Genomic DNA, 25,167 nt, shown 5'->3' with positions numbered 1-25,167 from the left:
TTGTGTTCAGTCAGACAAAGAGCAAGGTCCTGCCCCTAGGCCAGGACAGCCCTCAATATCAGTGCAGGCTGGTGGATGATGAAATTGAGAGAATCGCTACAGAAAAGGACTTGGGGGTACTGGTGAAGAAGAAGTTTGATAAGAACCAACTATGGACACTTGCAGCACAAAAGGCATCCGGGGTTGCATCAAAAGAAACACAGCCAGCAGATCAAGAGGGGTGATTCTGCTGCTCTGCTCTGCTCTGCTCTGGTGAGACCTTGCCTGTAGTAGTGTCCAAGTCTGGGGCCCACAACAGAAAAGTCATGGACCTGCTGGAGCAGGTCCAGAGAAGGGCTACAAAGATGATTAGAGGGCTGGAGCACCTGTCCTATGAAGGACAGGCTGAGAGAATTTGGGCTGTTCAGCCTTGAGAAGAGAAGGTTTTTGTAGCTACATTTCAATATCTGAAGGGGTCCTACTGGAAGGAGGGGAAGGACTATTTAAATAGGCATGTAGTGACAGGATCAGGGAGAATGGTTTTAAACTAAAGCAGGATAGATTTAGATTGGACCTTAGGAGGAAGTGCTTTACAATGAGTGCAGTGAAATACTGAAGCAGGTTGCCCAGGAGGTGATGGAGGCCCCATCACTGGAAACATTGAAGGTCAAACTTGATGAGGCCCTGAGCAATCTGGTCTAGTTGATGTCCCTGCTCGTTGCAGGGGTTTGGACAAAATGACGTTTGAGGGTCCCTCCCAACCCAATGCATTCTATGGTTCCATGAAATAGCTCATTACAGAAGCTGATAAGTTGCATATAATTTATACACTGAGTCATTTCTTATGAAGTTGCCATTTCTAGACCCTTTGCCATCTTTGTTGCTCTTCTCTGTATGCAGTCCTGCACCTCAATGTCTTTCTGGCAGTGAGGGGCTCAAAACTGGGCACAGTAATTGAGAAGTACCAGCACCTGCCAGCATCAACTGCTACAGGACTTCATGTAACGGAGAAAATACCATTGAAACAGTGAAATAAGCACCAAAATATAGTCCCAAATTTCAAACTTCTGCTCCATAGCAGAAGAATGTGGTTCAGTAATCTAATACTCCTCTGAGCCCCACATCGCCAAGCTGAAGATCTACTCCTCATCTCTGCCTCTCCACACTTATTTCACAGCTTTAAGGCCTTTACATTTTTTTTTTCTTAATGTAGTTATTTGGTGGTGCTGTGAAAAAACCAGACATGTGCACTCGGCTGCACTGAGCAGAAGATTCATCTACCAGGCGAGAGACAACTCCAAATTCCATTCCCACTTCATAATTAACAGCATACAGCTATGGAACAAAACATGAAGCAACTGCCTGCTCCACACACACAAAAATTGCTACCCTCTGTCATCAAAATGCATTCAGGGAAACAAAGCACTAAATGGCCTGAAGTGCATTTCCATATGTCAATAATGCATTCTCAATGGGAGGCTCTGTCATCCTCCTCTAACAGCCCTTTTATTATGATTGCTATTATGATTGTTATTATTAAAGTACCCTTCTCCCAGCCTGAACAAGCAGCAGAGGCACCCAGAGCGATGTGACAGCCCTGTCCATGCAGGGAAATGATAGCTGTGCCAACCACCAATGACACAGCCTTTTTGTAATCTAAAATGCTCACAGCCATAACTCCTTGCTGCAAGGTGTGAAGGCTCTCTGATTGTATTTGCACTGGTAAGGGTCTTTCCCCGGACCTTTCTGCCTTAGAAGTAAAAACAAACCCACACAATGCTGGTTGCCTGCAAGATAGGCAGCAAAAGACATTGATGCAACACCTCAACTTGTGTGCTCTGCTTCATTATTTATAACCTGAATTTCCCCTAAAATACTCAGAGCATACAACAGCTTCCTTCCTCTCCTTTTTTTCTGCTCCAAAACACAGAAGACAAAGCTGACTCTTACAAGGCCTTTCCCAAGGGCTTTAAACCTTGTTTTCTGCAAAAGATGCTGGCAAAAAGAGGACAGTATTTCCCTCACAGAGCTCCACCATACATAGGTTTTGGTAGCTATCCCACTCTCCCTGCTGCTTTCAATGCAATTCAGTGCAGGCTGAGAGCAAGCCAGAGTAGATGCAGACAATGTTTTGCTTTTCTGGGTAGATCCCAGCTCTGTATCAGAACTGGGAAGCTAACTCTCAGAGAGAGACTCAGCCCCTGAACTGTCAAGTTTGAGTGAGCCCCACACCAGTGTCTAGTTTACCATTGACTTACCCCAGGTCAGATGCAGATCTTCAATCCACAACAGCCTTCTGCAAAACTCCTGTCAAGAAGTAAGCTGGCAAGATGGGCTCTGGTGCAAGCTCTTACAGGTACCAAGAGCAAAAAAACGAAGCAATATTCTATCTCCCAAGATTAAGGTAGGAGGGATCCTGCAGGCAACTCCTCCACCACCACTATGTTTTCACTCTGCTGCTGATTTTCAAGTCATAGCTGTGTTTGGCACTTGGCTGGGATGTGATGTCAGGCACCAGCCTGAAGCATGTTCCTCAAGTGGACTGATTTCAGCAAATGTTTGTAAAAAACATGCCTACCAAGAGGGACTTGCACAAGTAATGTTTCAAAGCAAAACTGGACAAATTCAAGTGTTATGTATCCTCTCTGCTGTATATTTCTTATTATTGAAAGTATTGCTTCATAAAATCTAAAGTGGAACTCATATGTTAATTTTAGTAATGGTTTAGAAATGGAAAGAATCATCACGTGATTATGTCCTCTATTTCCTGAACCAGTGCAGATGGTCATACAGTCTTAGAATGCTAGAAAGACAACTCTGAAGATCGAGCCCAGCCCACCTGCCAAAGCAGGATCAGCAAAGAATGTATCCATATGGCACTTGAAAGTCTCCAGAGGAGACTCCACAGCTCCTCTGGGTAGCCTGTTCCAGTGCTCCAGCACCCTCACAGTGAAGATTTTCCTCGTGCTGAGGTGGAACTTCCAGTATTCCAGTTTGTATCCATTTCCTCTTGTCCTATCATGAGGCAGGACTGACAACAGACTGGCATCTCTTCTTGACAACCACCCATCAGATGTTTATAAACACTAGAAAGATCCTCTCTGTCTTCTCTTTTCCAGACTAAGCAGCCCCAGGTATCTCAGGCTTTCCTCGTAAGTCAGATGTTCCAGTCCCTTCTCTTAGTCCTCCACTGGACATGCTCTAATATATCCCTTTCCCTCTTGAACACTCTAGATGTGGTCTCACCAGGGCAGAATGGAGGAGGAGAAGCTCCCTTGACCTAACCTCCTGCCACAATCTTCCTATCCTACAGCCCAGAATACCATTGGCCTTCTTGCCCACAGGGCACATTACTCTGTTGGACAACTTACTGTCCACCAGAACTCCAAGCTCTGTCTCCATGGAGCTGCTTTCCATCAGGTCAATCCATACTCTGTGCTGGTGCGGGAGGTTATTCCTCACCAGGAGCAGGACTTTACACTTATCCTTGTTGAACTTTGTTGAGTTCCTCTTTGTGCAGCTCCCCAGTCTGTCCAGGTCTTGCTGAATGGCCGTGCAGCCTTCTGGTCTATCAGCCAATCCTCCCATCAGGAAGCTTGCTGAGGCTGCATTATTCTTTGTCTAGCCCAGATCTGAACAGCTCCTGTGATTAACCTCCATATGTTCAGCCAGTCCCAATCTCTCCACACAAAAAAAATACATTAATCACTGATTACATTCTGTCTGCAGACAATTATCAGGCTCCCTGGCAAGCTAAATATTGATGCTCATAGTTTTGACCAGTTTTGGGTACTGAGAGCAGTGCTTTGGAATTCTAGAGGCTTCATTTGCTCTCAGCTTGTGTTGCTGGGTAAAGAGCTGGAAAAAAAAACAGAGCAAGCTAATTAAGAGTTAAGTTCTGCCTTTGTGCACATAGTTATGCCTCTGTGAAAGTTACTGAGAGAACAGGTTCACCAGAACAGGTTCACCAAGATCAAGTCACACAGGAACATGTCCAGATGGGCTTTGAATGACCCCACCACCTCTCTGGGCAGCCTGTTCCAGTGCTCCACCACCCTCAACGAGAAGTTCCTTCTTGTGTTTAGAAGGAGCTATGTTCAAGCTTATGTCCTTTACTGCTTGTCCTATTGCTGGGCACCACTGAAAAAAGTCTGGTCCCATCCTCCTGTATTCCTGCTTTGCTCTAGGATCTAGGCTTCACTTGAGATGTATAACTATAATTAGTATGAGAAGAAATCAAAGGCAAAGAGGAGGAAGAGAATCCCCACCACAATTGTTTACATTACCTGTACTCACGTAGGCAAGTCTACATTAGTTTCAACCTACAGGAGCTCTGCTCAAGACTTCAGTGTTGTCAATGCTGTCAAAACCAACAGCGTAATCCATAACCACATCCCATGTTGGACTGGTGATTGACTTCCCAGACATTCTTCTTCCTGTGCTTGTGATCCCTAGGTAGCATTAAGAATAGCAATGCCAGAGAAAAGCTGGAGGCACAGACCAGTATGTACTGGAGGAACTGCACAAGATATGTAACACTTGTGTCCCCTTTGCAGTACATTAGTTGCTCTTGCTGCTAATGCTTCAGAATCATTGTGTGATGCTAATCAGAGACATAAACTGATAATGCAGTTTAGAGTGGATCTTCTCTATGATGCTCTTTAATGACCCATGCTAATGCTTAAAGAAAAAAGGTTATTTGAATTATTCTGATCTTATTCCTTGAAGAAGAAATTTCAATTTTTGGCATCTCTTCTAGTGTGGAAATGCAGGGAAGGAATACAGGCAGGAGGACAAGACAGAGATAGACTCAGTCAATTTCTGAAGTCCAGGGGACAAAATCTGTATGTCAGTACAATATATAATTAAGTACATCATTATATTGCCTACATGGAGGGGAATTTTAGATTCAGATAATTTACAGGAAAAAGAGTAGCTTTTAAACAAGGAATGATTAGAATTAGAAAGAGGTAGTTAAGGCCTGTATCTATATGAAGAAAATTCTATTGGTGGAGACATTACAACACTGCATCAGCACAGCTCTGCCAGTAAAATTTCATAGGAACAGAGGAATTCAATTTGTAGCTTTCTAAAAAGGCTAAATAAAGCCCAGTCTTTCCAAATTTCAGATGGGAGCTGCTGTTCCCAGGAGGTGAAAAACTTAGGATGCTAGCCTATAGCTTTCCAGGAGCAAAATGCTGCAAATAAGCCAGGACTCTGTCGGAGCATCTGAGCCTAGTTTTCAAATCCTCACCCACAATAAATAAATAGATTCTCTGAGCTTGCTATATGCAAGTGTAGCCTGGCCTATGTTTCACATTCATGTGGGTATCTCTCAGTGTGAAGTTGAGCATCTGGCATTTCTCTGCCCAGGAGACTCATCTGCCATAAATCTAAAGCTAAACCGAATTGGAACTAGTTTGGCATTCACAATGGCAGTGAACGGATATGTTCGGAGTAGTGCAAAGGTAGCAGCTGTGGCATAGCAGGCCTGAGCCTCAGGGCTCTGAATTCAGTGAGGATTGTCCTACTTGTTCAGAGAATCACAGAATGGTAGGGGTTGAAAAGGACCTCTGGACATCCAATCCAACCCCCCTTGCCAAAGCAGGATCACCTAGGGCGGGTCAGACAGGAATCCATCCAGGTAGGTTTGGAAACTTTCCAGAGAAGGAGACTCCACAACCTCTTTGGGCAGCCTGGTCAAGAGCTCCAACACAGTGAGGGTTTGACCTCATTCTGAGGTTGAACTTCCTGTGCTCTGGTTTGTGTCTGTGGCCCCTCATCCTATCGCTGGGCATCACTGAAAAGAGACTGGCCCCTTCTTAACACCTGCTCTTCAGGTATTTGTAAACATTGATCAGATTCCATCTCAGCCTTCTCTTTTCCAGGCTAAACAGCCCCAGGTCTCTCAGCCTCTCCTCCTCAGACAGATCCTCCCTTCACAGATTGCGTTGGGTTGGAAGCAGCCCTCAAAGGTGATCTCATCCAACCCCCTTGCAGTGAGCAGGAGCACTTCCAATTATATCAGGCTGTCACATTGAGCCTGATATTGAGTGTCTCCAGAGATGGGGCCTCAACCACATCCCTGGGCAGTATTTCCCAGTATTTTTCCACTTTCATTGTAAACATAAACTGTAATTCTTTAGATGCAGCCTCACATAGGGTTGTTATTTTGGGCTGAGAGTGAGTATTGCTGTCTCATGTTCAATATGTGGTTGTATGTCCATATTTACAACTACATCATTGTAATCTAATAAATGAACACTCCTTACTTGCCACAATTTTTCATTCTTTTTCAATGAAATATGTTTTGCAGTAAACTTACCTATGCAGGCTTTAGCCATCAAAATATATCAGCTGCTTGAAAATGTGGTGATTATTGTCTAAGGAATTTGAACTTAATGGATTAGGAGCATGGTTTGGGTTGGAAAGGACCTTAAAGACCATCTAGTTCCAATTCCCATGCTGTGGGCAGGTACAACTCCTACTAGACCAGCTTGATCAAGAATCATAGAATCAACCAGGCTGGAAGAGACCTCCAAGATCATCCAGTGCAACCTATCACCCAGCCCTATCCAGTCATCTAGACCATGGCACTAAGTGCCTCATCCAGTCTTTTCTTGAACACCCCCACGGATGTTGACTTCACCACTCCCTGGGCAGCCCATTCCAATGCAAATCACTCTCTCTGGGAAGAACTTCCTCCTAACATCCAGCCTGTGCTTCCCCTGGCACAACTTGAGACTCAATCAATCTGGCTTTGAACACTTCCAGGGAGGGAGGCATCCATCCCCTTTCTGGGCACCGTGTTTCAGTGTCTCATCTCCCTTGCTGTAAAGAATTTCTTCCTTATATCTAATCTGAAACTGATCCTTTGCCTAGTACCTTTCTAGTTAGTGCAGCTGTTAGAATTCTCTGTGGGTTTCATGGGTGTGTTTCAGTGTGAGTGCAGCTCTAATGGTATTTGAAGGATCCTGCTTTACAATACTAGGTTTAATAGCTGTGTTCTTTTGTGAGGTTACTGCTGTATTTCTTTTGCATGGAGGTCTTGCAAATGTAGTTTTACAAATGGACAGATGCTGTAGTGTTGTAAATTAGCCATGTTTCTACAGCTGCTTTTGGGTTTGCAGAATTAATTTTGAGGCCTGGAAGGGCTTTGTAAATGTGTCTTTTTCACCTGCTCTGCCTGGTTGAGAGCACAACTCTTTGTAGAAGTTAATGGAGGTTAAACAGGCACAAATAGAGAAGAATTTTCTTGGTTGTTTTTCCAATCTTTCCCCTAGATAAAGGAAGTTTATCCAAATTTGGAATGTTTGTGCACAATACATTTACAGAATCACAGAACTTCAGAGGTTGGAAGGGACTTCCAGAGATTCTAGAGCCCAACTTCCTTGCCAAGGCAGGATCCCCTAGGGTAGCTCACACAGAGACTCATCCAGGTGGGTTTTGAAAGTCTCCAGAAAAGGAGACACCACAACCTCTCTGGGCAGCCTGCTCCAGTGCTCCATCACCCTCCCTGTAAAGAAGTTTCTTCTCATGTTGAGGTGAGATCTTCTGTGTTCCAGTTTGTAGCTGTTGCTCCTTGTCGTAGTGCTGCTGACCAGCGAAAAGAGATTGGCCCCATCCACTTGACACCCACCTCTCAGACATTTGTATAGATTGATAAGATCTCCTCTCTCCAGACTAAACAGCCCCAGGTTTCTCGGTCTGTCTTTGTAGGAGAGAGGCTCAAGTCCTCAAATGTTTTGGTATTTAATTAAGAAGTACTAAGGTGTTTTACTAAAAAAACCCATAAATTTCAGATGTCTTTACCTTGTCTGTTTGATCTCTAAGCACTCTACACACAATTTATTGCACAATTTATTTCCTTTTTTTTTATGCTGTCTGAACTCTTATCTATTCCATGGACCTGCAAGTGTCTAATAACTGCTACCTGAAAAAAAATTTGGATTGAGTAGGTGCAGCGACTTCCAGCAGATAATGTTTAATCCCCGTTTTATTACTGTAAAGATCAATCAGTTTTGTATCCAGTTCTTCAACTGTGTAAAATCTGATGCTGTGGTTTGCACAGTGAATTTAAATGCTTCTATAATGCTACTGAGTTAAATCTCAGATTCAAGAAGCAAAGCCAAAACCTGTGAGGAGGCATGACTTGTTTAAGCTTTTTCCTTTCTCAAAGGAAGGCTGCTTCAAATGGCTCACGATGTTGTTGGAGTTGTACTTATTACTAAAGTCTGAGCCTTTTTGCACTAACTTTTGCTTTCAGATGATGAAAATGTCTCCCACTGCTCTACTTTATATGCCTGTGTCTCCCTCTTAATTCATGTCAACTGATTTTAGTTGTTTGGCCAGTGTCATGTTCAGTCCTTCCAAAATAGAAAGTTTTCCTGTGATCAAATGTGTTCATAGATATGTAGAATGATTTGGATTGGAAGAGACCTTAAAGATCATCTAGTTCCAACCTCCCTACTGTTGGTGTGGACACCTCCCACTTGACCAGTCTCATCCAGTCTGGCCTTGATAAACTCCAGGGAGGGAGCATCTACAACATCTGTGGGCAACCTGTTCCAGTATCCTGCCACCCTCACTGTGAAGAATTTCCCCCTAATATCCAGTCTGAATTCTACTCTCCTCAAACTTCAGCCCCTTCCCCATCCTCCTGTCATTACAGACTGTGTCAAGCTTTCTTGAAGGAGGTTTCAGGGGCCTTTGATCCTCTTCATGGCCTTCGCTGGACCCACTCAACAGTTCTATGTTCTTGTGCTGGGGGCACCAGAACTACACAGTATTCCAGGTGGGGTCACACAAGAACAGAACAGAGAGGCCAAATCACCTCCCTCATCCTGATGGGTGCACATCTTTTGATGCAGCCAAGGACACGGCTGCCTTCTGGGCTGTAAGTGCACATTGCTGTCTCATGCTGAGTCATTCATTGACTGACACCCCTAGGTCCTTCTCCTCGAGACTGCTCTTGATCTACTCCTCCCCTAGCCTGTATTTGGGCTTGCGGTTGCCCTAACCCACGTGTTCTAAAACTTCAGCATCTTGTCATGCTCAGCTTCTATGCTGTTTTGGTACTTGTAAGAGAGATGTACTTACCCACTAACAAAGTATGACTAAGGCTTCTGTGCTTTGTGCTGCCAATAACAGATGACTAAGCACTGTGTGTTTGTCCCTGTTCATCTAATCACAAATTCTATAGTGATCACTGGAGCCTTTAGATGAACATTGTACTGATTGGGATAGCTTTTTCAGGAGACTGTAGTTCTCAAAGCAGATTGTATGAACGTTTGTTCTGCACACATGCCATATATCTAATGTGAATGAATTCCCAAATGCCATAGGAAGTGCATAGATCAAAGCCACTTTGGGTCATTGACCCAGGACTTTGATTACTGATTTGTTTATTTGTTTTCCACCACTACTAAGATTACTGTTTGTAAACAGCCTAAGGATTTCTTTTTCCTCCCTGATTCAACCTGCTTTTTAAACACACTGTTTCTTCTAGCCAGAGTACACTTTTGTCTACATTTTTGCTTTTACTACCTAGTGTGGGCAATATTTATTCCTGTGTTACTGACAAGTCTCTTCACACCTGCTTGATCTGGATTAGAAACAGCCAAATTAAGACCAGATATGATCTTAAACTGGAAGAGGGTAGATTTAGACTGGATATTAGGAAGAAATTATTCATATTGAAGGTGGTGAGACAGTGGAACTTCCTGCCCAGGGAGGTTGTGGATGCTGCCTCCTTGGAGGTGTTCAGGGCCAGGCTGGATGAGGCTTGGAGCAGCCTGGTCTAGTGGGAGGTGTCCTTGCCAATGGTAGGGAGTTTGGAACTAGATGATCTTCAAGGTACTTTCCAACCAAAACTATCTATAATTCCTACAAAAAAACCCCAAAACCAAATAAAAGAATCCTCAACTCCCCCCACCCCAAACAAACAAACCCAACCCTACAAAACCCACCAACCCCCTCCCCCCCCAACACACACCCCCCAAAAAAAAACTGATCAACCAACCAGCAACCAAACCCCAAACCAACAACTGCTCAAGCAGGAGTCAGAGCCTGATATAGCAGTAGTTGAGTTCTGGTCTGTCTCACATGAAAGGTCAGGCTAGAACAAGTTCCTCTGGCCTTTAATATTGAAGTTGAACATCAGGTTTGTGGTGTTCTGGGGCTGAATCACAGCCTGGAGAGGAAATGTGCCAATGTTTCTAATTGTAGTGGAGATGCCAGTAATTGAATTTATACTGTGGAGCATGGTACAGAGATAGCAGAACTTTGTTTCTGGCACTTTTTAAAACTAATAGTGGTGGTTTTTTGCTTCTCTGCTCTGAATTCTCTGAGGTCTTACCTATGGATTTACCCAGTGAGAAGATCTCTGTGTGGTACAGATTTGACCCTGAAAAGCAGAGGGTTGGAGAGGTGCAATGTTCAGGAGAAAGGAGTGTGAGCAGCAGATTTAAAAATGAAGTTTCTGGGGATACAGAGCAAAGAAGTAATGACTTGGGCTGGCCCTGCTTTGCTTAGGGAAGCAGGGCAACTTGTGCTAGGAGGTGCATGACAATCAAAGGAAGATGTTATACCTTCATTTACATATTTAAGTCAAACTGATGATGGGAAAGTTAGTGAAAGTTATGGAAATCCAGCTGAGTGACTGTAGTAGAGGATGATCACCTCAAAGAGAAGTAGAAGTAGAAGACGTGCAGCAGGTTGCAACATTATGAGTGTAGAAGGATTCTGAATCTCTGTAACAGAGAGGCAACCATGTGTATCTTCCCTTCTCATGTAAATGAAAACCAGGGATATGTTGGCAGGATCTGTGTTCTGACTCCCATTTGTTACCTTGGGTTTTCCAAGATGCTTTCAAGGTGTCTGTAAAATCTGTTCTTCTGAAGGAGAGTTTTAGGGTTCAAAACACAGAAATTATGGAAAGTGCTAAGAAAAGTGAGCTTGGAGGAGAGTAGTCATGATGTTATTTAACTGCCTACACCCCATGCCCTTTGATCTTCCTCACTTTGTCAGTGTACTGGATTATGTTGCCAGCTTCTCTGTACCAGGGTTGCTTATAGGTGCAGTTTGCTTTTTGTCTCTCCTATGCTTTCTCCCAAACACTCTCTTTCTGTCCTGATCCAAGACTGGCATAAAAGCATATCTGTGGTATTCCTACTTGGCACTTAAAAGGCCTTAGACTAGATCTAAGATTGATTTTTCTCCCAGATAAAAATGCCATAAAAGTGTAAGGCACTCTCATCTAGTAGAGTTATTAAGTCTGCTTGATCAAGCTGCTCACAGATGGTAACAGAATCATAGAATAGTTTTGGTTGAAAAAGACCTCTAAGGGAATTGAATACAGTCATCAACCTAAGACCACCACGGCCATTAAACTATGTCCCAGAGTGCCATGTCCACATGTTTCTTAAACATCTCCAGGGATGGTGACTCCACCAGTGCTCTGGGCAGCCTGTTCCAATGCCTGACCACTCTCTCATTAAATAAATGTTTTCTTTATATCCAGTCTTAACCTCCCCTGGTACAATTTTGGACTGTTTCTTCTCCTATCACCTTATTTGATACTAGGGAGAAGAGACCAACACCCAGTTTGCTCCAACCACCTTTCAAGAGCTTATGGAGAGAAATGAGGCCTCTTCTCAGCCTCCTCTTCTCCAGACCAAAGAACCCCAGCTCCCTCAGCTTCTCCTCATAAGACCTGTTCTCCAGACACTTCAGCAACTTGGTCACCCTTCTCTGGACATGCTCCCACAGCTCGGTGACTTTCTTCTAGTGAGGGACCCAAAACTCCTCACATACATACATGTGGGGAAATAGAAGTCTCATCTAAATATGTGCCTACATTTTCCTTGCCACAAATATTCAGCCACAAAATCTGTGTTAACTTGTAGGTTCCCCACCCCTTGTTTAGGGCATGTTAACAGTTGGGTACTCCTGTAGGTGTATTTTAGCTCTAATGGTTCTTAGTGGATTTCTCATGCTAACTTAAATTGATAAATGTGCTCACATGAAACTGTTACTGAAAGCTAAGTCTGCCTGCAGCAGTAGTTGCATGGTGTTTCAGTTGCTGTCTACAACTACCTGAGGGGTGGTTGTGGCCAGGAGGAGGTTGCTCTCTTCTCTCAGGTGGCCAGTGCCAGAACAAGAGGACACAGCCCCAGGCTGCGCCAGGGGAGATTTAGTCTCGAGGTGAGGAGAAAGTTCTTCACTGAGAGAGTCATTGGACACTGGAATGGGCTGCCCGGGGAGGTGGTGGAGTCGCCGTTCCTGGAGCTGTTCAAGGCAAGGTTGGACGTGGCACTTGGTGCCATGGTCTAGCCTTGAGCTCTGTGGTAAAGGGTTGGACTTGATGATCTGTGAGGTCTCTTCCAACCCTGATGATACTGTGATACTGTGATATCCTTGGAGCAAACAACTTCACTGTAAAAAATTCTGCCTGCAAAGTCAGCTGTCATACAATCATTGAATGGTAGGAGTTGAAAGGGATCTCTAGAAGTCATTGAGTTCAACTCCCCTACCAAAGCAGGATCATCTAGGGCAGGCCACGCCTGAACACATCCAGGTGGGTCTTGAAAGTCTCTAGAAAAGGAGACTCCACAACCTCCTCAGACGTGTTCCAGTCCCTTCATCATCATTGCAGCCCTGTGTAGGACTCTGTTCAGTAGTTTCCTGTCCTGCTTGAACTGGGGAGCCCAGAACTGGACACAATACTACAGATGTGGTCTCACCAGGGCAGAGTAGGGGAGGAGGAGGAGAAATTCCCTTTAACTGTTGGCTACACTCTTAATGCACCCCAGGATTACTGTTTGTAAGCTTACAGTTTATAAACCAAAGGCTGATAGTCAAGTCTTTTTGCTCTCTGTGCATATTTTTTTGTAGAATAACACTATTATGGAACCTTGCCTAAGCCCTGTATGAGCAGTTGAGGTATTAACTAGCTGAGAGGCCTTGTCTGGTACCAATGTAGGTTTTTGAAATACAGTAGTAAATGCTTAGATTGATTGTGTGTATAGTAGTGATGTATAGAAATGGGTGAATTCTGGGAGTAACTGCTTCCAAACACTTCTCTACATACCTAAGTGTATTCAACTGAGTTCATGTGGCTGCTTCCAGGCAGTAAGTGCTGTAGATCCCTCTGTGGAATCTGTTACACTTTTCCTACCTGTGTGAGCAGATGGTTCACAGCTTGCATCAAGTTGGAAGGGCCTCTCAATGATCATCCTGTCCAACTCTTCTGCAGTCAGTGGGGAACCTCCAGCTAGATCAGGATTCACAGGGCCACATCAGGTTTCATCTTGACTGTCTCAACCACATCCCCAGGTAGCCTGTTATACCATTCTCATTGTAAAGAACTTCCTGCTAACATCTAGCCTAAATCTATCCTGTTCCATTGCCCCTCTAAAACAGACCTTCTAAGCAGTCCTTCCCCACACTTCCTAAAGTCCACTCCAGACATTGAAATGCTGCTATAAGGTTTCTTTGGAAGCTTCTCTTCTCCAGGCTGAATAGCCCCAATTCTTTCAGCCTGTCTTCATATGAGAGGTGCTTCAGCCCTCTGATCACTTTTCTGGCCCTCCTCTGGACTCATTCCAGCAAGTCTGTGTCTCTCTTGTATTGGGTCCATTAGCTGGACACAGCCATGAGATGAACTATGAGACTGTTCTTGTCCTTATCCTCAGTATCTTAAATCTAGATATGGGAGCTGCATAATTTTCTGTAGGCTTGCAGAGTGCATTCAAGGTGTGCTTGTATTCCTCTAGGATACTAAAAGCATGGTTTTAGCTGGCAGTGGCAGACTGGGGATACAGTGTTCCTCATTTCTTTGACTTGCTGCTGCTTTCTTTTGCACTGATTTCCATCTGTGCTCTTTGCCAAAGCCCTTCACAACTTTAGCTTTTGTATTTTTTTCATTTTTCACACTCTCAGTAGTGAGAGTGGTGTCTTCTCCCTGCAACCAGTGATGTATCCTGGTTAAGTCTGTAAAAAAAATCTTCTTCCTTTTCATTTCACAGAATCACAGAATAGTAGGCATTGGAAGGGATCTTTGGAAATAGAGTCCAACCCTGCTAGCAAATGGCTCTAAAGTTATTTCCCTGTTACTCTTCCTGTTAACTCTTTGTCTTAGGCTATCTTGTCTTCCCTTCCCAATCTTGACTGAACTGCTCATGATCTGAGGCATTTACCTTCTATTCTCAGACCAGATGCCCGAGCATGACAGGAATAGGATGGGAAGTCTGAGACCTGGATTAGGGCTGTTAAAGGGATGGAGTTTGTCTATTTCCCCAGGAGAGAAGCCCAAGGAACCACAAAGACCACAACAACTCAAGCTGCCTAGTAGGATATCTTTATTTTCGTTTTCCTTGTCTATCTGTACTCACATGTTCTTGTGTACTGCAAATATAACTAGCAAGGTTTATAGATATTAGAAAGAAATTCTTTACAGTGAGGATGATGAGACACTGGAACAGGTTGCCCAGGGAATTGGCCCTAAAATGTCTGGATGAGGCACTTAGTGCTATGGTCTAGTTGATTTGACAGGGCTGGGTGCTAAGTTGGACTGGATGATCTTGGAGGTCTCTTTCAGCCTGGCTGATTCTATGATTCTGTAAGGCCAGATTGGATGAGGCTTTGGGCAACATGGTCTAGTGGAAAGTGTCCCTGCCTGCGAGGGGGGGAGATTTGTAGATGATCTTTGAGATCCCTTTCAACCCAAACCATTTTCTGAATCTATGTAAGTTGGAGAATAGGTGCTACCCTCTCAGTGTTTATACAGTCTCTGCCATAAATGTAGCATTATTACAATTGAAATACTGTGTAATAATGCATGGATTTTATAAAGACAGCTTCAATTACATAAAGCTTTTTAACTGGAGCTTCAGCTGGAAGAAAATAGAAATACAAAGCTGAAAGAATTTGAAAGCTTGATATTAATTGAAGGAAGAAAAATCAATTAAAGAGTTGGGTTTTGTGTGTGTGTGTGTGTTTAACTTATGCATAATGTTGCATATTCCTGCCATATATTATTTTTATCCCTGCTTAGAGTGTTTGGTATTAAACTAGGTAGTAAATTCTCCAAAGCCCAGTTGTTTTCCCAAACATGTTTATATTGCATATAGCATGCTTTCATCAAGAAAGAGAAGATTTTTGCACGTAATAATGAAAAGACAACAATAATAATTACTTTTGCTTGGAGGTAAAGCTAAGAATTGTCTGGACTATATGGTAAAAGTGTGTTTTCTTGTGTGAAGTGTCAAAAACACTTCCCTTAACTGGCTTTAAACTACAAGTGTGGTTGTAGTCTTGTGGACATACTGCTTTAAAGCAGGCACAAGATCACATCTTGATGCATTCCTTCAGAGACTACTTTTATCATTAGTGATTACAGATTTACTTCAACAGTTTTCATCTGCTTTTGGATTATTTTTTCCTCCTTCCCCCACCCCTCCCTGCACTATTGATAATGTTGTTTGCCTGAGGTTACCTCTATTTTGACCTCAGAAGAGTGATTCTTTCTCTCTTGTGTGACTGCCTCTGAGGCTGTACACAGGTGCTGTTGAGGACAGAGTAATATATTTTTACATATAAAAGGATTTATTATGTGAGGCTCAAGTTTTATTTCAGAGAGGTTCTATGTATGTCTGATGCATTTCCAAACCATCTTATCTTCAGTTTCTGTAGCTCTGCAAGGAGCTTTGTAGCTGTCTCCAGTATTTAAGTTCATTGTAGGTCTGCAGCTCTCCTTTGTTACAAGGACACTCTTGAAGCTGTCATTTGTACTTTTTTTTTAGGAAGAACGTTGCTAAAGTTCTTGCTGCTTCTGTTCTGTGTGACCTGCTGCCATTCTTTTCTTTGTTCTAATTTTAAATCTGCCTGCATTCCAATTTAGCTGGAGCCTTCAATGTATTCCTTTTTCCATTACAAGTTTTTCTATCTGTAGTGGCTTGATTTTAGAGAGAGATGCAACGGAACCAGCTGGCTGCAAAACAGATTTCTTCATTTCATGGGAGAGGGGAAAAAAAACCCCAAACACCTCCCAATGCTTATTCTAGGAAAATTATTTCCTTATTTCTCCAGCATCTGGATTAAAAAAAAAAAAGGGTTCAAAATTGTCTATGGAATTCAGGTTCTGAAAAATCAGTTTGATGTATTGAGCCAAAAAACCCCCACAATCCACAAACAAACAGACTGTAATGACCTTTTAATCATCCATTTAATATTTTATTTAGGATATTCTCAGCTCTCAAGATGTTAATGCTTTGATTCCTTTTTAATTTGATTTTGTTTTCACTGCTGGAAAAAAAAGTTTAGAGAAGAGAATTGGGTAGCTTCAGACACAAACTACAGACAACTTTTCAGCCACGATGTGAGAAAGATTGAGAGCGTACAGAGGGAGAAAGCAAGCAAGCTGCTGTTGAACGTAGCTTTACAAACAGAAGTGTTTGATTGAAAGTTACCTTTTTTAATTTGATTTTTTAACTTTTAAACTAGCCCTGAATAACAAACAAAAGCACTTAACAGGGCAATATTTCTTTCAGCCAAATATACTTCAGAACGATTTCGACCTTCATGATATGTTTTGTCAGGATAGAGTAAATAATAGCCTGTCATCGACTGTGTTTCCAGCCTGTCAAGACTATTACACACTACTTCTGAGGTGAGTGTTTAGTATTCATGTACACTTCTTGATAACATGTACAATTTAATTTGGATAGGCTTTAGAAGAAATCTAATGCTACTCAAAAAATCCAAGAGTTTACCTAAATATCCTTGGTTTGGGAGGAATTCTTATCCTCCTACAGCTGTTAATGAATGGCTGCTACTATTCTACACTCAAAAGCTCTGACTTCTACAAATTCTACAGCCACAACATGCTTTTACGTGGAATCATAGAATCGACCAGATTGGAAGAGACCTCCAAGATCATCCACTCCAACCTAGCACCCAGCCCTAGCCAATCATCTAGACCATGGCACTGAATACCTTATCCAGTCTTTTCTTGAACACCTCCAGGGATGGTGACTCCACCACCTCCCTGAGCAGCCCATTCCAATGCCAATCACTCTCTCTGGCAACAACTTCCTCCTAACATCCAGCCTATACTTCCCCTGGCACAACTTGAGACTGTGTCCCCTTGTTCTGTTGGTGGTTGCCTGGGAGAAGAGCCCAACCCCACCTGGCTACAACCTCCCTTCAGGTAGTTGTAGACAGCAATGAGGTCACCCCTGAGCCTCCTCTTCTCCAGGCTAAACACCCCCAGCTCCCTCAGCCTCTCCTCATAGGGTTTGTGCTCCAGGCCCCTCACCAGCTTTGTTGCCCTTCTCTGGACACGTTCCAGCACCTCAACATCTCTCTTGAATTGAGGAGCCCAGAACTGGACACAGTACTCAAGGTGTGACTTGACCAGTGCTGAGTACAGGGGCAGAATAACCTCCCTTGTCCTACTGGCCACACTGTTCCTGATGCAGGCCAGGATGCCATTGGCTCTCTTGGCCACCTGGGCACACTGCTGCCTCATCTTCAGCTACTATCTATCAGTACCCCCAGGTCCCTTTCTTCCTGGCTGCTCTCCAGCCACTCTGTCCCCAGCCTGTAGTGCTGCTTGGGGTTGTTGTGGCCAAAGTGCAGAACCCTGAAGAAGAAGGAGCAAGTCCATTTTCAGTGTTGCCCTGTGATAGGATGAGGAACAATGGACACAAACTGGAAGCACACAAATTTCCACCTCAACATGAGGAGAAACTTCATTGCTGTGAATGTGCCAGAGCCCTGGACCAGGCTGCCTAGGGAGGTTATGAAATCTCCTTTTCTGGAGAGTTTCTAAATCGACCTGGACATGTTCCTGTGTGGCATGCAAGTGGATTGGAATTGATGATCTCCAGAGGTCCCTTCACAATCACTATCATTCTATGATCTGTGATGTTGGGTGAGAGGAAGGGAAACCAGGCCTGATTCACTGTAGCAAGAGCGTAGATCCTTTTGTGGCTTTCCTCTGCAGTCATAAAAGCAGAAATCAACTATGAACCTGAATCATGTTTTTAAAATGTATTTATTTAAAAGTACTCTTGTGATATAATGTATAACAAATTTGGGATGCTGTGACTGAAGCCTGCTTCTTTTGTAGATCCTTTGTTAATTGATCCAGCTGCTTGACTTAGATGTAGAAGACTCAGGTTTAATGTTCCTCTAGCCTAAAGGCTTTCTTTAAGCTTATCCTGTTTCTCAGGGCTTTAGGCCCTGATCTCAACATGCTACACTGATTTTTTTTCTCAGTTGCTGTAACTGATATTTGAGAGTCTTTGTGTGAACAGTTCAGTATGAGTTGGTGGGGACAGAAATGGTTGTCCAGTCGTAGCTTTCATCCTTTGACTTAATCGTGAGATCTGCAACAGGAGATGTGCTCCTGTGAGCAGAGGAGAGACCTTCAGTGTGCTTCCTTATGTACTGGATAAATGCTCTAATTGCTGGGGGTGGAGGGTAATGAGGACAGTGACTACGGGGTTGGTAAATCCACAGTGGTGGTAGCAATTTCGCTACTGTTACGATTAGCCCTTTGCTGTCTCTGGGAAGATGTCAAAGAGGGGAAGAAGAATGTTTATTCAGTGGAACGTGAAAATGCTTTCCTTCAATGAGTGTGGAGTATCCATCTCAAGCAGATCCAAATTTGTGCCCTTTTTACCTCCTGCAACCATTAGGCTGCTAAGTCCTCCTTGCATGGACTAAGGATTGTTTCAGTTGGGAAAGATCACTAAAATCACTCTAACATCACCATGACCATTAAACCGTGTCCTGAAGTGCCATGTCTATGTTCTTACTACAGTGAATCAGGCTGAGTTTCCCTTCCTCTCACCCAGCATCGCAGAGTCATAAAATGGTAGGGATTGGAAGGGACTTCTGGAGATCATTGAGTCCAATCCGCTTGCAGGATCACCAGGGCATGCCACACAAGTTTACCTCCAGGAACTGTGAGTACACAAGTGAAGCCACACAAGTTTACCTCCAGGAACTGTGAGTACACAAGTGAAGCCACACAAGTTTACCTCCAGGAACTGTGAGTACACAAGTGAAGCCACACAAGTTTACCTCCAGGAACTGTGAGTACACAAGTGAAGCCACACAAGTTTACCTCCAGGAACTGTGAGTACACAAGTGAAGCCACACAAGTTTACCTCCAGGAACTGTAAGTACACAAGTGAAGCCTGATCTGCCACATACCTCTCCTTAGTGATGGGGCCTGGGGCAGGAAGGTGATCTGATGCTGGATGCTCATAAAAGACCTGAAGACCAGTGAAAATCGATGCACCCTTGGCAAATTATGATTTGGGAGCTCATTATCTCTGTTTGAAACTCATTTTCCAGCCTACTGATTAAGCTTATAAAAGCACAGCTTTAATATGCCTCCTGCTTGGTTTTTAATTCCCTGGTTGACAGTAAAGAAAATTCTGACCAACTCTTGGGACAATTTATACTCTTCTTTTATCCTGATGGCATATTGATCCTGCTGAACATTTCTTCTGCAAAATAATGAACAGGCATCTGAAATCTAGTTATAGAGGTCGTGTTGTCTAGTTTTTTTTCTTCCTAGGGGCAGTTTGCTGATTTTATATTCCAAATATCAGGCACAACCTAGGAGGAACATGTCAAAGCTCTTCTGTGGGAAAAATCTTTATGATATCTGTCACTTTTTCTCTCCCCTTGATTAATGTTTTCTGACACCTCAAGTCTTGCTGGTTTGAAGTTTTAATTTCACATTAAAATATAGAAAATTGTCCTGGTCACTCAGAAAGAGCTTGTGGAAAGCAGTCTTAGAACTCAGTCTGTGACCTGAGTAAACATGGGAAGCTCTGCTCTTATTGCAGTCATTTTAATGGTCCTTACTTTTTTTTTTCCCTTAAAGAAAACTGCCTCTAGACCCTCCCCCCCCCCCCCCATCCCCTCCCTCAGAGACCCCCAAAGGAAACTGCAAGGGCAACGTAAAACCAAAATGTGAAGAAAAAATATCCTCTTTACACTAAAGGAAGTAGTGGGGAGAGCCCAGTTGGGCTCCCCAGTTGGGGAGCTTCACTGGTGTATTAAAACATGTTAAACTTCATCCTACCTTAGGCAGAGCTGACTTTCCTCCTTGGAGAAGCCCCAAGGTGTCTGCAGCAGTGCTTGCTCAGGCAGTCAGCCCTTTGCTTCAGTTCTCTTCAGGCTCTTATGGAATGAGACTAGCAGCTGGAAGTCTCTGCATGTGATTTTTTTCACCATTGTGAGCAGGGCCTCTTGAGCCTCTGAAATAATTCAGACTTCCCTGGAATAATGGCAAATTCAGGCATATTTCTTTGCAATGCAAGCTAAACTTACCTGTATTTTTCAAACAAATAACTATTGCCTCACTCATCCTACAGTCTAGAGCCTAACAGGCTCCTGATCTTCTGAATGAGGTAATCTTTCAGCAACTTAACACTAAACTTGAGAACAGGTGAAATAAGGAAACCACTTAGAGGAAAATAACCTCTCTGTGATGGCCCTTTCTCAGAAATAGAAGATATGCTGTTCAGCACCAGCAAGTGTGTAGGGAACTAGCTGAATGGGAGAATCTGTCCCCCCTCTAAGTACTTAATGGGACACTTATTTCCCTCTGCTAAAGAAAGGCTGGTGACATCTGCATTTAGCTGAAGAAGCTAATGGCAGAGGGAGACGAGGAAAGGCTATGCTGTAACACCAGAGGACCAGATTAATGTTCCTTTCAGGTCAAAACCCTCCTCTTTTTCTCATCTAAAAATCTTCAGATCTCAGTATAAAAGAATTGCTTGTGGTACGGAAAGATTAAATATAATCTAGCTGTTAAAGGAAAGGAAAGGGGACTGTGGGTTTGGTTAGGAGGTGAGAATGGGTTCACACAGGAGTGTGGAGGGTTTATCTAATAGGATGAAGTATTAGATTCATAAAATTCACCCAAAATGCACGTGTGTTTAGAAATGATGGTCTTAAAAAGTAACTTCACCTCTTTGATTTGAACAGCGTAACTTTCTATGCCTAAAGACAGCAAGTGATAGCATTTTTGCTTTCTGTACATACAGGTGAAACCAAATTTTTTTTTGTAATACAAAAGGAAGTTTAATTCCAGTTTTATTTTCACAGCAGATCTGTTACAGGCAATACAAAAACTCTTTCAAAACACTTATGGGCGAAGCTCATATATGATACTAAATGGAGGTTCTGTCAGCAGGGGCCTAAACATCTAAAATGAAAAAGAATCAATTTTTTGTTGCCATAACTTTTGAGACCAGGAGGAATCTTAAAGCAAGAGATGAGCTGGGTTTAATGCTGTTTAAATGCACAGAGAGAAGAAATTTGTTGCCACGAAGCAGGCGAGTTTCCGTGTAGCCAGAGAAGCTAAAGAGGTCTTCTGTGTAGGTTTGTTTGGTTGTTCAGTGCTTTAAAATTCAGTTCACAATTTGTTGCCACAGCCATTTCTTATTCAAGTTTACCTCTACTAATATGGAAGCATGTTGGCCCTTTGATGTATTTTGTTGTGTTGCTAGTATGAATAACAGGGATTTATATATCCCACTCCTCTGGTCTGTACCCAGATGAAACCGATGCTAAGGTTATTTACAATCTGTTCAGGTCATGCTTTTTGCCTTTGGTAAAACTGGATTCTGGGTTCTATGTGATGTTTTCAGTGCAAGTATAATTTCATGATCATTTTCTCTCACTTGTGCTCCCTGTTATGCTAACAGTTTGCATTAGAGAGATCTAAAATAACAGTTGCTTTGGCAAGATAGAAAGTGAACCGCTGGGGTCTGAGGCTGAATACTGCTCAGTTATTTAAAACTGGGGCACGCTCTCTCTGGATGTCAATGATGTAAATAGCCATGACAATTTTTAAGCCATGTGTTTCTGTGAGTCTATTTGATTATAAGTAGGGAGCAATTTTTCATGCCATATTGATTTTTTGTGTGTGTGTGGTTACAGCAGACATTGAGTAGATGTAGTAAGAATGATAGGAGTTGTTAATCTGAATTAAATCCAGTCTTTCAGAGAAGTAACCTGGGTAGTAGCATTCAATTGCATATCCTGAGGACCTTAATGTGGGCTAAATACTGAGAAAAGCAAAAGAGTGGGGTTTAAAATGCAGACAAATGTAAGTATGAGAAACAAAGCAAATGGAGATGGGGCAGGATGCATCTGGAGGGGTAGTGAGCATTTGGAGGCTTCCAAAATGTTGTTGTAAAAGCAGACAGTACTAGTACTGGCTTGGCTAGAAAAGAGTTAGGTATAATTAATGTACATACATAATGATCATGTCTAGAGAGGGAATCTATGAGGTGTCTTCCAAAATATAAGCCTGTATATGACCCAAATGTAATCCAAGTTCCCAGTTTATGGGAAGGGTTTGCTTGTTTGTGCTTTCTCATCTGGGATTTTGCATCTAACTATTCTTCAGTCCTGAACTTTTTGGAATCATTTGGTGTTGAGGTACATTCTAGACAAGGCATAAGACCAGATATAAACTACTTACCTAATCATCTGTAAAACTTCCTCTGTCCCTAAAGAATGAAAATGTTCTTTTAGTTGAATTGTTCCCTTAGAAGAACGTTTAGCTGCAGAATTCATTTCTCAGACCCTGGTGCAATCACCATGCACTTTCAGAACTCATTCCCAAAAAGGCAGGGAGTAAAGTGTTTCACTTCTGATCTAAGCATGGGAATTTTATATGACTTATAAAGTTGAAGACTATTTTGTTTTGAAATAGCCTTATTTTTTCTCAATGCTTTAAAGAAAAAAACCCAAACCACAGCTAGCAATCTAGCTGAGCTTTATGGAATTTCAAATTGATGTTAAAGTTCCAGCATTGACTTCAATTTGGTGAAAGAAACATGAGGATATCTCCAAAGTTCTGTACAAGATGACAATAGTAATGCAAATGGAACGATTTTATATGTGTGTGTATATATATACACACACATATATAGATTTTTTTTTCCTGGTTAGTAATAAATTATGACCTCTTATTAACTTTTTTTTCCTACATTCTGTTTTTTCTATTTTTTTGGAGGGGGAGTTTTGTTTGTTGGTGTGTTTGTTTGGTTTTTTTTTCCCTTAGATCAATGCAAATCTGGCAACTTTGGTAATTATATCATGGGCAAATCCGCAGTAGAAATTGGCTGGTATATGGATTAGTTAATAAACTTTGGGCTTGCCCTTTTATTTGAAATTCATCCTCTTCTGCTGAGATTTTCTATTCTCTCGGAGTTACTCTGCCTCCTTACAGGTATTTAGATGTTGGCAGCAAGTTGTGGCTGAAGGGAGGCTTTCCAAATCCTGGAGGAGAAATAGTCTGGCCTTATGCATCATGTTTTTCTGTAAGAGAGAAAGCTCCTTACATGCTAATTGCCAAAAGTTGTCACCAGGCTGTGTCCAAAACTCCTCTAAAATGAGTGTTTTGGCAGAATCAACTTGCCTGATCTCAAATAATACAGAAAACAGTGAGACAGGCAGAGTAGGATCTGTGGGATGGAAACATGTGTTTTGGATTTGGAAATGAGCAGGATGGACTTTCAGTAATAATGAGGTGCATTTGGAAAGCTCTTTATGTGATCTATTCATAGCAGTGCAGTTTTACATTTGTCCTGGCTGGAAGAACTGTTTGAAGTCATACTGAAAGCTTACAAAACTACTGAGTGTTATACAGAGGGAAAATAATTTAGTTGTGAATAAGTTGTGTGAGGTTAGAGAATCAATAACTGGGGGCATGTTCCTTTGAGAGTTGATGGTGAAATACTTAGGTTTATTTTTCCATGTTGATGAAACCAGAGATTTCTTTTTATTTGAAATATAAAGAGTAGATAAATCACACATCCTACTTGAGTGGAATTGCTGAATTCTCTGTTATTTAGAGAGAATTTGAGTCAACCTTGGGTGTGTGGCATGTCCTTCAGATCACTCATATGTCCAGTGCAATGCATACATTCATGGAATGGTTTGGGTGAGAAGGGACCAACAGATAACAATGAAGTTCCTGTTTCTGCTAAGTGCAGAGACTTTTTGATTGATATTCCTCAACAAGTTAAGAGTTGTCAGTTACAGGTAGAATATATTTGGGCTGTTTCCCCCCCCCGCCCAGGGAATTTTAATAGATTAAGGAGAGAAGTGCTGTTCTCTCAGGTCATGAGAGCTGGGGTTGAGAACATTTAGCTCTTTGCCTGAGAAGCAAGTGTTGAGTGAGGGGTATGTCAGCATTCATTTTCACAGGGTACATGAAGGGCACCAAAGGTAGTGAGTGAAGGGGCTGGGGCTAGAGAACAGGTCTTGTAAGGAAGAGCTGAGGGAACTGGAGTGGTTTACTCTGAAGAAGAGGAGGTTGAGGGGAGACCTTATTGCTCTCTAACTCCCTGAAAGGAGGTCGGAGTGAGGTGGGGGTCAGTGTGTTCTCCCTAGTATTGGGTGATAGAATGAGAGGAAACAGTAGGGTCCCTTCCAACCGAAAGCATTCTGTGATTCTCAGTCAAATCACAGAGGAGTCACACACCAAACAGAATACAGACCAAGATGAAAGCAACAGAGCCCATCCTGAATCAAGGACTGGCTCATGGTAATACAAGCCACATGCTGACAGCTCCATAACTGCTCGCTTCTGCTCTGGCACCCTTGCACATATTGCCAAGCCTTACTCCAGAGCAGGTACTGAAAAACCTGCAGAGAGTAAGAGTTTGTCAGAGAAGACAGGTGATAGAACATGAGGAGATGGTCTGAAATTGTGCCAGGGGAGGTTTAGCTGGGGGATTAGGCATAGTTTATTTCCTGCAAGAGTGGTCAGCCATTGGAACAGGCTGCCCAGGGAGATGGTTAGGCTCTGGACAAGCTGGAGGGCTGGGTGAAGGCAAAGCTCATGAAATTCAATAAGGATGAGTGCAGAGTCCTGCACCTGGGGAGGAATAACGTCAGGCATCAGTACAGGTTAGGGGTTGCCCTGTTGGAGAGCAACTCCATGGAGTTTGGAGTCCTAGTGGATGGCAGGTTCTGCATGGGACAGCAATGTGTCCTTGTGGCCAAGAAGGTCAACGACATTCTGGGATGCATCAAGAAAATGTGTCTATCAGATCTAGAGAGGTTCTTCTCCCTCTCTACTCCTCATGTTTAAATGAGGAGGATTTCCTATGTTGAATGTTATGCCCATTACCTCTTGCC

At 42.8% G+C, this 25,167-nt stretch overlaps 1 protein-coding gene across 5 annotated transcripts in view; it reads left to right on the top strand.

The window, feature by feature from the left end:
• ZPLD1 (zona pellucida like domain containing 1) overlaps nucleotides 1-25,167 on the top strand; it is a 152,313-nt gene that overhangs the window by 73,245 nt on the left and 53,901 nt on the right. For 4 of the 5 annotated variants that reach the window (XM_064143169.1, XM_064143172.1, XM_064143173.1 and 1 more), the window contains one exon: nucleotides 16,530-16,648. The exons of the other annotated variant lie outside the window; for it this stretch is intronic. The gene's annotated coding sequence lies outside the window, so the exon portion shown is untranslated. The remainder of the gene's footprint in view (nucleotides 1-16,529; nucleotides 16,649-25,167) is intronic. 5 annotated transcript variants of the gene reach the window in all.

This window comes from Pogoniulus pusillus, chromosome 5, assembly GCF_015220805.1.
Source record: "Pogoniulus pusillus isolate bPogPus1 chromosome 5, bPogPus1.pri, whole genome shotgun sequence".
In the NCBI taxonomy this organism is placed as follows: domain Eukaryota; kingdom Metazoa; phylum Chordata; class Aves; order Piciformes; family Lybiidae; genus Pogoniulus; species Pogoniulus pusillus.
The sequence above is the reverse complement of the archived record's forward strand: the minus strand, read 5'-3'. Positions and strand labels throughout refer to the sequence as shown.